Genomic DNA, 15,484 nt, shown 5'->3' on the forward strand with positions numbered 1-15,484 from the left:
CATTGACTGTAAACATTTTAGGCGCCACGAAACTTTTATTTTTTCCGGAGACAAAGTTCATTTTCGAAAATCGTCTGCAGCAACACGTACATTTGAGGTTGATGTTGGTGTGTGAGGGGGTTGAGAGGGAGGTGAGCCGGGGGAGAGAGAGAGAGAGAGAGAGGGAGGGAGGGGGATAGATAAAGGCGATGAAGGGCGAGAGTGTATACGAGCTGGCAACGCGAGCGAGCGACAGAAATATATGCCAGTCGCCGCTCGCGGGAGAGTTCAGTACAACTTGTGGCAGGTGTTGTCGAGGGTGGCTATACTGCGGCCGGGACTCCCCCTCCACCACGTGTCCAGCACACGCTCCTCCTCCACCACCACACCCTCTCCTCCAGGGGACACTGGGTGCCTCCGTCCCTCCACCGGGGCACGAGCCGTGTGTAACCCGTGGCAGGGCTCTATAGTAGCCGCACAACGTGGCCCCCCACCCCCCTCCCTGGGGCAAACAAAGTTAGAAAGTGTGCCAGCAGTGTTGGACCGTGGAGGTGGACTGAAAGGCAAGTGCATGCCCACCCTTCCCCCACCCCCACGCACACACACGCGACACTTTCTCCAGCCTCACTCTCACACCTTAAATCTCTGACAACCGTTTCGTAACAGTGTGTGTGTGTGAAAGAGAGAGAGAGAGAAATTAGCACCAAATTAGGATATATACAGTGTAGTGTAAATTGGTGTTGAAGGGAGAGATCAGTGAGGCGGTGGCTGGTGTTGAGGCCTCATCATTATCATCATCACCATCATCATCATCATCTAGCGACACCAGGGGTGTGACACTCATTACTCTGACGAGTCGAGTTGATCTTATACCTGTTGCTCATCACACTCATCTCCTGCAGGTGAGTCTTGCCAGGTTTTCCTTCAATATTTCAGTGTTCGTCTGAGCAGTAGTTGCCAGTCGGTGAATTGGAAGCAGCGATTATATATGCAAGCCATGTACTGTATTAGAGAGTATTACGTCAGCCCCCTTTTTTTTATACTGGTTTAACTTGGTAATGGATTTAAGATGGAACCTGAACTATCCGGACAATCTCGCAGTTTTTGTGATGTCCATCGAAATGTATACTGACCTGAGTGTCTTATATATAAATATAAGGGCATACAAACTTCTTTCAAGAAGTTTGATAAAGCAGTAAGACGCAGTAGGCGAGCAGCGCAAGTGTTTGAGAGTGAGGTTGGCGGTGTTGCGCACTAGTACTTGCGGTGCTCCTCCTCGCGCTCATGACCTGTGCAGCTTCCTTGGTAAAGGTCTAAGTCAAATGTCAGTAGCAGTCATGTGTGTGTGTGTGTGTGTGTGTGTGATGAGTCACTCAGGCCCCTGGACGAGGGAACCTCTTCAGGTTAAACACGTTTTGTTCTCACCTTTTCAATGACTCGAGATCTTCGAGAAGTTAATAGTTACCTCTGACCATCTCAAGATGTTTACTTAAACCAGGTCAAGAAGTAATGTTAATTACTCCAAGCTAAACTCGAGTTATGGTTAAAAGTTGCCGTGTATCAACGAATTTGCTGAGGCTTAATAACTGACCCTGTTTTAAAGAGTTACCAGATCTCTCAATCGTGTGGACTGTTGTAATACATTGTACGTTCATGGTCATCTAGGATCTTTTTTTATTCATAACCACGTCTGGAATTGTGTATTTAGTCAAGTCACACGTGCACGCAGCCAGAGTGAGCGAGCCTTGCAAGTGTAACAATGTATCAAGGATTGCAGCTTCTTTTAACACATGGAGACCCAAGTCATGCGACGGGTTAATGAAGCTTGGTAATGTGTGCTGTGGGTATTGGAATTGTTGTCTTAAACTTTTGATTACGAAGGCTAATAGTTTATGTAAATGCGTAGTAAAGGTTGCCAATTATAGGCCAACAGGCTTACTGTTTTTTTGTTTTGTTCCTGAGTTCTTACCTTGCGGTGGGCCCGGGGTTCAAGGTCCCGGGGGCCCGGTCCCCGACCAGGCCTCCTGGTCAAGTTTGAAGGTCTTAAAGGTCAAGTTTATCCTACTTCCCTCACTATATGCCTCTCCCTTCCCATGATCTTCCTTCAACTTTACCTCCTTTATTCTTAATGCAAACATAGGTAAAATATCATAATTATAATTAAACAAATGTCCCCGAAAACAAGTAGCGCAAAAGTTGTATCAACAATACTGTATTTACACATGTATTCCTATGTCAATAATTGAAAGGTCACCCCTATACTTGCCAAAGGTCACTCTCTGGTCAAGGAATTTGGATCTTAATTTAAACATCAACTTAGAATATTGAAACCTCACCTAGCCTTGTATCGGCTAATTACATTAGATTTGTTGACACTATAAATAATTTTGTATTTGTTAGTTAATTACTATTATAATTATTATTATTATTATTTATTATTCAAGTGTTCATGGTGTCAAAATGCAGTAACACAATAATGGGAAACGTTTTAAGATTTATTTGTCTATGTCATATAATATTTAGCCTTGTCGGCTATAATAATCCCACTAAGCGTCGATGCAGTGTGTATTTTAGAATATTTTGTGTATGACCCAAATTACTGGCACCAAGTCTGCCCAGGCCTACCTCCGTGTATTATGGTGAGCCCCTTGTGTAATATTGAGCAGATTTATTAGTTATTTATTATGCATCTCATACTGTGTACCCATCTTGTGGGTGATAGAGGAAAAGGAGACATAATCGGCTCAGGAACTGATTCCTTCAAATTTATCCATAAGTTTTTCTTGCGCTACGAAGGTTGCAAAAGCCTCGTCATATTTTCCCGGAATTAAAAAAAAAAGAAACTGTCTCGTATATTGGAATACGCTTCCTGGAATGTGCATCCCGTAAACTATCCAACATACAAACCCTTCAACTGTTGCTTAGGAATTGGTCACACTCTTTCTGTCTGGATTCGCTCTGTGTGGTGTTGTGCATTTTCGTGCCTGTAATATTGTGCCGAAAGTGTGTGTCTTTTTGGCTCGTCTTCCATTCATTCTATAAATTTATAAAATATTAACTTATATTTAGAATAATAAATAAAAAAAGTATTTAACAATACCATAGAAATACAGTTATTTAATTAGATTAGTGCATGTAGTTAGGATTCGCAAAAGATTTTAGAGGAAAATATAAAATTTAAAGTTACTATAATTTTACATAACCCACTGAATTCAACAGCTGAAGATTTTGTGCATAACTAATATTGAAAAGCCTCCTTGAAAGTCTAGAAAGTCTTGTACTTTCATAATTTCATTTCATAATAGATTCAGTAATCTCGCATCGTATCGAGATTTTACATTTAGACAAATATTTTTACATTAATTTTTGTAATATTTTGGACAAAGTGAGAATTATCCGTGTCTAGTAATTGTAGTTTACCAACACACACCTGGATGAAGTTACGTAAATTTGAATACAGTACAACAGTTAGTGCAAAAATATGGACTTATTGAAGTATGTTACATAGTATCTTGAACTAAGGACACTTTATGAGTATGTGGCTCACAGGATGGGTATGTGGTGCATATTAAATGACTAAGATAATGTAATTATCAGGAGAAAGCGCCAAGCCATTACAACTAGATAACACTTGGATGAGGATAAAGCTTTAGGCTAGGACGGAGGGAAGGAATGGTGCCCAACCACTTGGATGGTCGGGAATTGAACGGCGACATGTAAGAAGTTAGACCGTCGCTCTATCGTGTAGCCCTGAATTGAAACTGAACGGTTTATCAATAAGTTGACAAGTTTTCATACGTTCAATATGCTAGTCACGGTTTTCCACAGATCTTGTAGTCTGTTGTATTTAGACATTCTAGTTGTAGTCAGATATAAAGCGTCGCCCGCGTCTGCGTTTGTACAACAAAAGTGTTCAATATGACAACCCTTGAAGTGGACAGTTTACATTGCGTGGGAACACGTGTGAGGTTCAGTGTCTTTGGTAGCTCCGAACATTTCCTCTCCTGTTATATGTGATTGAAGAGTATATTATGTTGTTTTGATGTACATACCTTGCGGTTACCTTGCCATGATTTCCGGGCTTATCGTCCCCGCGGCCTGGTCCTCGTCGACCAGGCCTCCTGGTTGCTGGTATACACAGTGAAATATTTAATGGTGTTCAGTTGAGCAATGGGTGCTGAACATGGTAGTTCTTGAATGCTATTCATAAAAATTATGGGCTTTTGTCAGTTTTTTTTTAAGTTAATGCAACTTAATGATAGAGGACCGCATGTAATTGCAGTAAAGAACGTCAGGGTAGATATGATTGCCATGAACTAGGTCTAGTGTAACAAAATGAACATGAAAGATTTTGTTGTTTTGTAAAGCACCGCGAACATTTAGATCCGTATTTTCACGTGCAAGATAGGCAAATGGGACTTCCGCACGGGTGCTTGTCAGTAACTATACCGAGGAACGGATGTGAGAACACAAGTTATAACCGACGGTAATTATTAACTTACTTTCCGGGGAAAGTGCTTCCGCTTCTGCGCAGTTTCATCTTTTACATTTTCATAATATTCAGGGAATCTGTTGACTACAAACTATTTGTGAAATTTGTTTCGCGTGTAGTTAAGGATGTTATTGCCTGGGTTATATAAAGTGGTATCGTTAGTAAAAAGAATGGTTTTAGGCACCGATAACTTGCAAATGACATTGATGTTCAGTAGACCAAGGCTAAGAAGAGAATAGGTACTAGAATTGACCCTTTGAGTACTCCAATGATGCTGTTTTAAGGAATTGAAATTGCGATAATGAAAGATGCAAATTCTCTTCAGTCTTTCCTTGAAGTAGTTCACAACCCAGTTTAGTATGCAATTTTAATACCTAAGATATTGCAGTTGAGTAGCTTAATAGTATTTCATGGTTAACGGAGTCAAAATCAAATTACTCAAACCTAAAAAGACATCTACTGTATTGCCGTTTCATTGAGGGTTGTTACAGCAAGTCGTTTATAGACAATTTTCTCTAAAATTTTACCAACTGCTCAAAGGACAGATTTCAGTAGATAATTGATAATTAACTGAAGCTCCTTTTAATATATACTGAATAGGCGTCGTGATATGTGCATCCTTGTATTGATAAGTAACCTATTACACTGACGTATTGCAAATGAAAAGTTGTAAATAGGTGACGTTGTCAGTATTAGCTTTATTAATTGCTAAAAAATTATCTTGTCTAGGACCAATTTTTTTAATGATGTGTTCTGATGAGAAGGTGTTTTAGAGAATTAATCACAGGCATGATTGAGCATTAAACGTTGCTTTATGTGGGTGGGTTCAACCACTCGGGAAGGTTGCTAGAGAGGGTGACTGGCACTGAATTGTAGCCCAGTTGTTGTTGCATGCAATAATTGCATAAGAAACAGTAACTTGAAGCAACCTTCAACAGTAGACACATGTTAGCATCCTAGCCAAAGATTGTGTCGGGCCCCTAGGTTATCTCTCGTGAGTATTTAATAATTTCAGCTGCAACAGTAAACATATTGACTACATACAAGAAAGTGAAGGGACGACGGCATTTCGGTCCGTCCTGGACCATTCTCAAGTCAACATACTTCAGCAACATATTGACTAATTAAACACATAACCAGGAGCTACCGAGCACTTCATGGATAGGCAAACAATTTGTTTAGCACGTTGACGTAAAAATCAATGTGGACTAGGCTTACAGGAAAAAAATTGTAAATGCATATAAATAACAAGGCTGAAGACGTCCAGCATAAAAAAGTCAAAAGTCAAAAAGTAAAATGAAAAACTTTATGGAATACAAATGTGTTGTAAAATCGCTGAAAGGCTCCCAATTATCAAAGCAAACGTGAACTTGGCCTAATTTTAGAAGAAACCTCCGTCAATATTTTTTTCGCTTCTGAGGAACAAAAAGACATTCTCACACAAATAATAGCCTAGTCAAATAAGTGAACATCACAATCAGTTAAGATTCGTTTATCAGATAGCACAAATCCTGTAGATTACAAGTCAAATGGTGCCATCATGGGTACTCGATGTACTGCGGAGAAAGAACTTACTTCTGGCGGTGCTCTGAAATTGATTGTTTTAGGTAGTCCTTTATCGTAATAACACGATGGTTATTGAAATGTTTATACTAGGTCTGTAAACCCTAAAAACTTGATATCTACTGCACAAAGGAGGTAACAAGTTAGCTAAGCTGTTTAAAGAAAGAAAATTGATTGTAAAGTTTAAGGGTAATTCTTATTAATTAATACAGTAATTATGACGAATGCGTAGCCTACATATCCCGAAATTTGCCACCTGGATGCTCTAGTCTCCTTACGGTATATTTTAGTTGTTTTAAATTCAGCTACTCTGAACAAAAAGTTACAAGTAGCACGGTCTATGGCGAGCCCGTAGTTGAGTTACGTGGCACAGGAGCGGGGCTGTAACTGTCCTTACGACATGATTGTAATAATATGCTTGTGGCAGAAATAAAAGCACGTTCATGTGATGGGGAAAAGCGTCAGGGTCTATTTCACAGGATTCCATTGGCAGCCTTCGTATGCATGATAGAACTTATGAACTAGCCATACCCTAGCAAGTTCTCTAACCGCAGATGTAAATTATTACCTTGAACTGTTTAGGGCTCTAAGGCCAGGCTATTGTTCTGGCAGTCTGATGATAATACTGTTTATAGAGAAGTTCATCAAAGCCTCTCATTACCCGAGAAAACAATTTAAACAAATTTACGAAAAATTACCTGATAAAATTCATTACCAGTTTCACATTACCCGAGGAAAAATGAAATTTGCACTAATTATTCCTTCTTATCATAGGCCTATTGATGACTAGAAGATGTAGACTGCAAAAGCCTCGCATGATTGTTTCCATTAAATTAAGTTTATACACACCATTATGTACTTAAATTTAATTGCTGTTGATATAGTTTATAAATTACAATTAGAACAACACTGCACTCTTAGCCACTGAATTCATTAGCCTATATAGGTTAGTCTGTGTGCCTCATAGTGTAAGCGTGTTCTGAAAGATCCTACAAATACTTGTTGTTTAGTAATCTCTGTAGCCTAATTAGTTTATTAAGTCTGCAACCAACTGACTAAACGAATATATGGGTTAAATTATTGAGCCAGTTATGTGCCCATGCAATCCCCCTACGACCAACCTACGACCGGTAACAGGCTGGGTATAAGGTACATAATAAATGAACTATAAGAACATACTTTTGTTCAAAGCTGTGTGTAAATAACGCACGGGTTATATGCATTTGTTTATTGCCTAAACCTTCTAATAACATGACACGAGTAAGTCTTTCAGACGGGAGCAAATCGGTTACCTTATAGTAACGGTTATGACAGGTGATCAGTGATCATAGCGGTGATAACTGGCTAAGCTAATGCTAGCAATGCAGGCTACACACAATCTATACCTCTATACAGCGCGCTGAATAACCTAAGCTAATTAGTTCCAGAACATGGCAGATACCTAAATCCCAACACAGTATAAAAGTCTTTGAGAGGGTGCAAACTGCACAACTGTAATGACTAGAGATCAGAAAGATCTATCGTCATCACAAACACGAACGGGGGAATAAGCCATAGCTTAACCCTCATAATATAACACTGCTTCGCCTCTATAGAGACAGGCTGGAACACAGGCACAGCTTCCTCTCGTCCTCAACACAGACAGACTGAAACACAGGCACAGCTTCCTCTCGTCCTCAGCACAGACTGGAACACAGACACAGCTTCCTCTCGTCCTCAACACAGACAGACTGAAACACAGGCACAGCTTCCTCTCGTCCTCAGCACAGACTGGAACACAGACACAGCTTCCTCTCGTCCTCAACACAGACAGACTGAAACACAGGCACAGCTTCGTCTCGTCCTCAACACAGACAGACTGAAACACAGGCACAGGTAAGGCGAAATATTCCAACTTCTCTAAGGAAGAAATTAATTACGTTGTGTTGTCGAGCATTTGAAATTACCTAAAACAGGATAATTCGACAACGCATTAAAACATCGTTCTGAATTTTGTTTAGGGGGTATGAGCCAGTTTTAAGCAAGAGATGTTGGCTATCTCATAATCATTATATGGGGAATATATGAAGGTCACGTACCTAATCTACAAACTTAAATAACAACTTGGAGTGAGAGAGAGACGGTCTAAGGTTAAGATAAAATATATCACTGCCTGAGGTTCAATCTACCTAGAGGTGTTTTCGGGGCTCAGCGTCCCCGCGGCCCGGTCGTCGACTAGGCCTCCTGGTTGCTGGACTGGTCAACCAGCCGCTGTTGGACGCGGCTGCTCGCAGCCTAACGTATAAGTCACAGCCTGGTTGATCAGGTATCCTTTGGAGGTGCTGGTCAAGTTCTCTCTTAAACACTGTAAGGGGTCGGCCAGTTATGCCCCTTATGTGTAGTGGAAGCGTGTTGAACAGTCTCGGACCTCTGATGTTGATAGAGTTCTCTCTCAGAGTACCTATTGCCCCTCTGCTTTTCAACGTGGGTATTTTGCATATCCTGACCTGCCTCCTGGTCTCATGTGGTGTTATTTCTGTGTGCAGGTTTGGGACCAGTCCCCTACTATTTTTCATGTGTAAATTATTATGTATCTCTCCCGCCAGCGCTCAAGAGAATACAGATTTAGGCATATCAGTTGGTCCCAATAGTTTAGATGTTTTACTGAGTGGATTCTAGCAGTAAAAGATCTCTGCACACTCTCTAGAGTCTAGATCAACAATTTCTCCAGCTTGGAAAGGGGCTGTCATTGTGCAACAGTATTCCACTCCAGAGAGCACTAGCATCTTGAAGAGTATCATCATCAATGGTGTAGCATCTCTAGTTTGAAAAGGTCTTGTTATCCAACTGTCATTTTTCTTGCAGTTGTGACGGCTACTTTATTGTGTTCTTTAAAGGTAAGGTCTTCCGACACGAGTACACCCAAATCCTTTATCTTCCGACACGAGTACACCCAAATCCTTTACATTGCTTTTTCGTTCTGTTATGATAAGACTGCGTTTTGTACGTGGTTTCTGCTTCTGCTCCTTGTGGTTTCAAGGTGTTAGAAAACTTAAGGAATAGGTCTGTTGTTGGATAAAAAGTGAACTGGAGGTCGTCAAGCAGGACCTCTGGCATATTGGATTTAATAGTGTGCCATATTAACCGGACTTGAAACCATAACCTGAATGATCAGGAAGGTAATAGTAAAAACTACATTAAACCTTTGGTTTAGGCCGGTTTGGAAGTTTGAAAGCTCTCGAAACTGGATACAGGTAAATAAAACTTATTTTAAAAAATAAAACGCTTTCGAGGAGACGGCCGCCAGTTGCGTGAAGCGGCGCTTCGGAGAAGACGACCCTTAGTTGCGTGAAGCAGCGCTTCCGAGGAGACGGCCGTCAGTTGCGCGAAGCAGCACTTCCGAAGAGACGTCCGTCAATTGCGTGACGCAGCGCTTCCGAGGAGATGGCGAAACAAATGAGGAACCGTAGATATTACTTCTGCAGAAATAAATGAGTAAAAGCATTCATGGACCTTTGATACTGTCTTAGCTCTTTCTCCTGATAATCACCTTATATTAGATTATTATAATTTATATTTAAATATCAATACAGTATTTCAAAGCTAACTGTTAATAAAGGTATAAAAGAAATGTTTTATAAGAGATTTGTCCTATAGTGAATTGTGCAAAATTACAGTTGCCAAATTGTGAGTTAAGCTAGGTAAACTATTTGAAAAAAATGCATAATAAATTGTAAACTGACTAGCCAAAACTAAAAATGATAGCATACTCATTTTTCATTGTAAATTAGTCTAGTCCGTGTAAATTAAATTGTTAATTATATTTCCATCTAGACTGTGAGCGCTTATATTATGCTATACCTTGCAAGATAGTTAAATTTTATTGTAAATGGTAGAAAGGTTTTAACTTCTATTATTAGGCCTATTGCACTCTTTCTAGTGTGTGGTCTGGTCAACATTAGGCCTATTATTATCATTTTTAATGGCTGTGGAACTCGTATTAGTCTGTTATTACAGCTTGCTATAAAGTTTGAGAAATCAATTGGATAGCTTATAATCTATTTATATTTTTTTTTTGTCTCATCACTTCTCCAAAAGTATTTAGTAACATTCGGTGCTAAATAATCTTCCCGGCTTGATGCGTTCTTTTGATAATTAGTTGCTTTGGGAAGTGTTGTAATCCATCATTATAATACGGAACTGCGAAAACTCACGGCTTCCTCTCCCTTCTCCATGGGTGTAACCTCTTACCCAGAACTTCCTCTCCCTTCTCCATGGGTGTAACCACCTACCCAGAACTTCCTCTCCCTTCTCCATGGGTGTAACCATCTACCCAGAACTTCCTCTCCCTTCTCCATGGGTGTAACCACCTACCCAGAACTGGGTGTAACCACCTACCCAGAACTTCCTCTCCCTTCTCCATGGGTGTAACCACCTACCCAGAACTTCCTCTCCCTTCTCCATGGGTGTAACCTCCTACCCAGAACTTCCTCTCCCTTCTCCATGGGTGTAACCACCTACCCAGAACTTCCTCTCCCTTCTCCATGGGTGTAACCACCTACCCAGAACTTCCTCTCCCTTCTCCATGGGTGTAACCTCCTACCCAGAACTCATAAGCGGACAAATTCGTCCTATCCTATCTACTATTTACGATTGTGATCAAAGTTTGAGAAAATAATAATAAATAAACGCCTGGACAAAGATATCTGCCTAATGGCCTAAAGCATAGTCTACATTTAGTGTGTGTATATATATATAATGTTATATAATGTTATATGATCAACACTAGGTTAGGTAAACACAGAGCTGTCCTAAACATTTCGAAATACTAAATATTGTTGCCTATAACCGTTAAAAACAGATAACGAAAATTCAAGACATTTTATGATGCAAAGTTTAAATCAGACGCAGGCAAGACCTTGGCCCTAAAACGTTTACAATGTGGTACCGTAAATGATAAACTTTTACATTTACTTTAGGGTTTTTCTAGCCTATATATATATATATATATATATATATATATATATATATATATATATATATATATATATATATATATATATATATATATATATATATATATATATATATTTGCGATTTGTTTTCTTCGTCAGGGAACACTGTTCCCATCTCTTAATTTTCTTTGAGGCTTGTGATAGCTTAAGCATATGTCTATTGAGCCTATTTTTTCGAAGCACTGATTTAGGTTTGTATTTTCTAGGTGTTCTCTCCAGCTTATTTCTGTGAGATCTTGGTTTATTAATTGTTAACCTGTTTATTATTGAAATTGAATTTGCTGAACCCTCCTCCTCCTAGGCAATGGGATTGGATTAGGCTGACATTTCTCATCCAAGCATAGGCTGTTACCAGCATTATACATTCCTCATCGGACCATAGGCTGACATGTCTGATCCAGACGTAGGCTAACATTTCTCTCCCAATCATAGGCTAGCCACTGCACATATTCTGGTACTGTATTTTGTTTTTTTTTCCATCCTAGCATAGGTTAACGATACCTTCTATCTACTTCTATCATATATGATGGGTTTGTGTGGCTGGTGTGGTAGTCATATATGATGGGTTTGTGTGGCTGGTGTGGTAGTCATATATGATGCGTTTGTGTGGCTGGTGTGGTAGTCATATATGATGGGTTTGTGTGGCTGGTGTGGTAGTCATATATGATGCGTTTGTGTGGCTGGTGTGGTAGTCATATATGATGGGTTTGTGTGGCTGGTGTGGTAGTCATATATGATGCGTTTGTGTGGCTGGTGTGGTAGTCATATATGATGCGTTTGTGTGGCTGGTGTGGTAGTCATATATGATGGGTTTGTGTGGCTGGTGTGGTAGTCATATATGATGCGTTTGTGTGGCTGGTGTGGTAGTCATATATGATGGGTTTGTGTGGCTGGTGTGGTAGTCATATATGATGCGTTTGTGTGGCTGGTGTGGTAGTCATATATGATGCGTTTGTGTGGCTGGTGTGGTAGTCATATATGATGGGTTTGTGTGGCTGGTGTGGTAGTCATATATGATGCGTTTGTGTGGCTGGTGTGGTAGTCATATATGATGGGTTTGTGTGGCTGGTGTAGTAGTCATATATGATGGGTTTGTGTGGCTGGTGTGGTAGTCATATATGATGGGTTTGTGTGGCTAGTGTGGTAGTCATATATGATGGGTTTGTGTGGCTGGTGTGGTAGTCATATATGATGTGTTTGTGTGGCTGGTGTGGTAGTCATATATAATGCGTTTGTGTGGCTGGTGTGGTAGTCATATATGATGGGTTTATGTGGCTGGTGTGGTAGTCATATATGATGGGTTTGTGTGGCTGGTGTGGTAGTCATATATGATGGGTTTGTGTGGCTGGTGTGGTAGTCATATATGATGCGTTTGTGTGGCTGGTGTGGTAGTCATATATGATGCGTTTGTGTGGCTGGTGTGGTAGTCATATATGATGGGTTTATGTGGCTGGTGTGGTAGTCATATATAATGCGTTTGTGTGGCTGGTGTGGTAGTCATATATAATGCGTTTGTGTGGCTGGTGTGGTAGTCATATATGATGGGTTTGTGTGGCTGGTGTGGTAGTCATATATGATGCGTTTGTGTGGCTGGTGTGGTAGTCATATATGATGCGTTTGTGTGGCTGGTGAGGTAGTAATATATGATGCGTTTGTGTGGCTGGTGTGATAGTCATATATGATGTGTTTGTGTGGCTGGCGTGGTAGTCATGTGTGATGGGATTGTGCGGCTGGTGTTGTACCCTAATGAGGTGCATTTGTGGGGCTGATGTGGGCATGATATCTTTCAACACATCCGCTCAAGTGGTGATTATCTCGCGTGCGCGCACACGCATTCATGCGCGCATGATAATGAATACAGATTGTGGGAATATTCCCGAGTCTTTATAGACATATTATAATTTATTCAAATTAATATTTGCACACGAAAATGCCGTTAACTGGGGAATAAAACAAGTAATAACCCCCCCCCCCAGAAGGCAAAAAATTAATTAGTGCTCTTAAACAATTTGTGTATCTTGAAGATATCACAAGGGGGCGGGGCTTGCATGGGTGACGTTATTGCTTGGGCGTGGCCAGCAGCCGTGACGTCAATGCTGAGATGGCTGTGATTGGTGATTTCTATGTATGGTGCCCCTATCCTTGATAGACGTCTTCTGTTAAGTACCTCACTTATCTCGGTGAGGATGGAGGGTTGGGTAATTAACTAAGCTGAATGATCGTACTTCCTCAAGAACAGGAGCATGTAGAATGTTTTAATGGTTTAGCGTAGGATGACATTATTATTTTTTTTGAAATGCATTTACTCGTTGATTTTGTATGCAAGAGTTGCTAGGTAGAGGGGAAGAGGTTTCCGGGATAGTCCCTTTTTTCCTGCACCCCCCTCTCCCCTCCCCTAAACCCCTCTTCCAAACCCCCCCCCCCCCCCCTCACTATACCCCTCTTCCTCCCCTAGCTATTTCAACCATAAACGTACGAACCCAAGAAATACACCAAACATATTGAGGCCGATGCAGAGAAAACATCAATTATGACGTTCTTTAAATGTGTACCATTAGGATAGGTTGTTGATGTGAGAGGTAATGTTATGGTTACGGTCTGGCATAATTTACGAACATGTAGCAACATGCAGCCTATGTTGTTGTTGTTTTAGATATAGCTACTGGGAACGAAATGTCCATGTAGCACGGGCTATGGTGAGCCCGTAACATGGAGCCTACTCGCGCCATCACTATATGGAGGGAATCGGTCACACACGATGATTCTCCTTACGTCCGCTACTTAAAACCTGCCAATTACTGTACTTGTCCATTGTCAAGGCGGCACTATCTAAGAGTGGAGTTGGTTGGACGTTGAATCAGCGTTATCAACGCTAATTCGACGTTAAATTGGCGTTGCTCTTAGGTATTGTGGTCACTTGAGGTGGTTTGTTTTAACCTGCGTTGTAATTACAGATTCAGAAACCGGCCATGTGTTTGAACCGTAGGCTTCAGTTATGTTTGTCATCTACATTTACTCTAGGCCAAGTTTATGACTGCGTCATCTGTATACATCTTTTTTTCTATGAACAAATACCTTAGTAAGGGCAGCGTTGACCACTCTTGTACACAGGCCGTAATAATTGCGCTTCTCCGAGTAGTGTATGGTAGGGAGGATTAGTGGGGTGAGGCGAGTTGACGTGAATCGCTAAGAGCCAACCCGTCCACCTAATAGAACGTCGCATTTTGACGTATAGAAAATGGAACACAAAAAAAACTACGGGCTCACCATAGTCCGTGCTGCTTGGAACTTTATGTTCTAGGCAACGAATCTTTAACAACAACAAACAACAGAAAATGGAAGCGGCACGCAAAATTGACATTCTTTTCTGTTTTGGGTCCTCTGGTAGGTTAGGATAAGTGCACTTTAGTATGACAGTTTCTTGACGTTGGGAAACCTGAGGAGGACGGGCTGGAGAGGCACAGTGTAACGCACGCTCGCGTACGTACGTCAGACCAATCCTGGAGTATGCAGCGGCAGTGTGTAGTCCGTATCTAGTCAAGTGCAAAACTAAACTGGAGAGGTTCAAAGGTATGCCACCAGACTAGTACCCGAGCTGAGGGTATGAACCACAAAGTGAGACTATGGGACCTAAACTTCACGTCGCTGGAAGAAGGAAGAGTTATGGGAGACGTGATCACCACATAAATGATTATCATAGGAATTGATAGGGTAGATATAGACAGTTTATTAACACAGGTGGGAACTGAGTACCCAAATGAGCTCTAAAAACATCAAAAAGTGCTTCTTTAGTGTTAGAGTACTTAATAAATGGAATGCGTTAGGAAGTGATTTGGTGGAGGTTAACTCCTTACAGTTTTATATGTAGATATGATAGAGCCCAGTATCTGACGTGTGTACCTCAGACCATCCCCCCCCCCCGACCTACACACACCCATTCCCACCCCCCACACTTATCCCCCCTCCTACACAAAGTAGGGCCCTGACGGCTGAGTGGACAGCGCTCGGTATTCGTAGTCCTAGGGTCCGGGGATCGATCCCCGGCTGAGGCGGAAACAAATTGACAGTTTTTCTTTCACACTAATGCTCCTGCTCACCTTGCAGTAAATAGGTACCTGGGAGTTAGATAGCTGCTATGGGCTGCTTCCTGGGGATGTGTGTGTGTGTGTGTGGGAAAAAACAAATCAGTTGACTGATTGACAGTTGAGAGGCGGCCCCAAAGAGCCAGAGCTCAACCCCCGCAAGCACAACTAGGTGAGTACATCCCCCCTCTCATACACGGTACTCACACACACTCACACGTCCTTGCATGTTCATACCCTAAACGTGTTTTTCTTGCATGGTGTTGATTAGGCGCTTGTTGTGGAGGTTAGATCAACTTGATTCAGTTGGTGAGAGTGAGATATACAGACCTGTCATCACTGGCCTCAGCCTCCTGTGAAGGTTCATGGCTGGT

General features: G+C 41.2%; 1 protein-coding gene across 1 annotated transcript in view; it reads left to right on the top strand.

The window, feature by feature from the left end:
- The first annotated feature begins 260 nt into the window (after window positions 1–260).
- LOC123761727 (receptor-type guanylate cyclase Gyc76C) overlaps window positions 261–15,484 on the top strand; it is a 321,982-nt gene continuing 306,758 nt past the window's right edge. The window contains 1 exon segment of the mRNA XM_045747876.2: window positions 261–881. The gene's annotated coding sequence lies outside the window, so the exon portion shown is untranslated.

Source organism: Procambarus clarkii, chromosome 24 (genome assembly GCF_040958095.1).
Source record: "Procambarus clarkii isolate CNS0578487 chromosome 24, FALCON_Pclarkii_2.0, whole genome shotgun sequence".
NCBI lineage: Eukaryota > Metazoa > Arthropoda > Malacostraca > Decapoda > Cambaridae > Procambarus > Procambarus clarkii.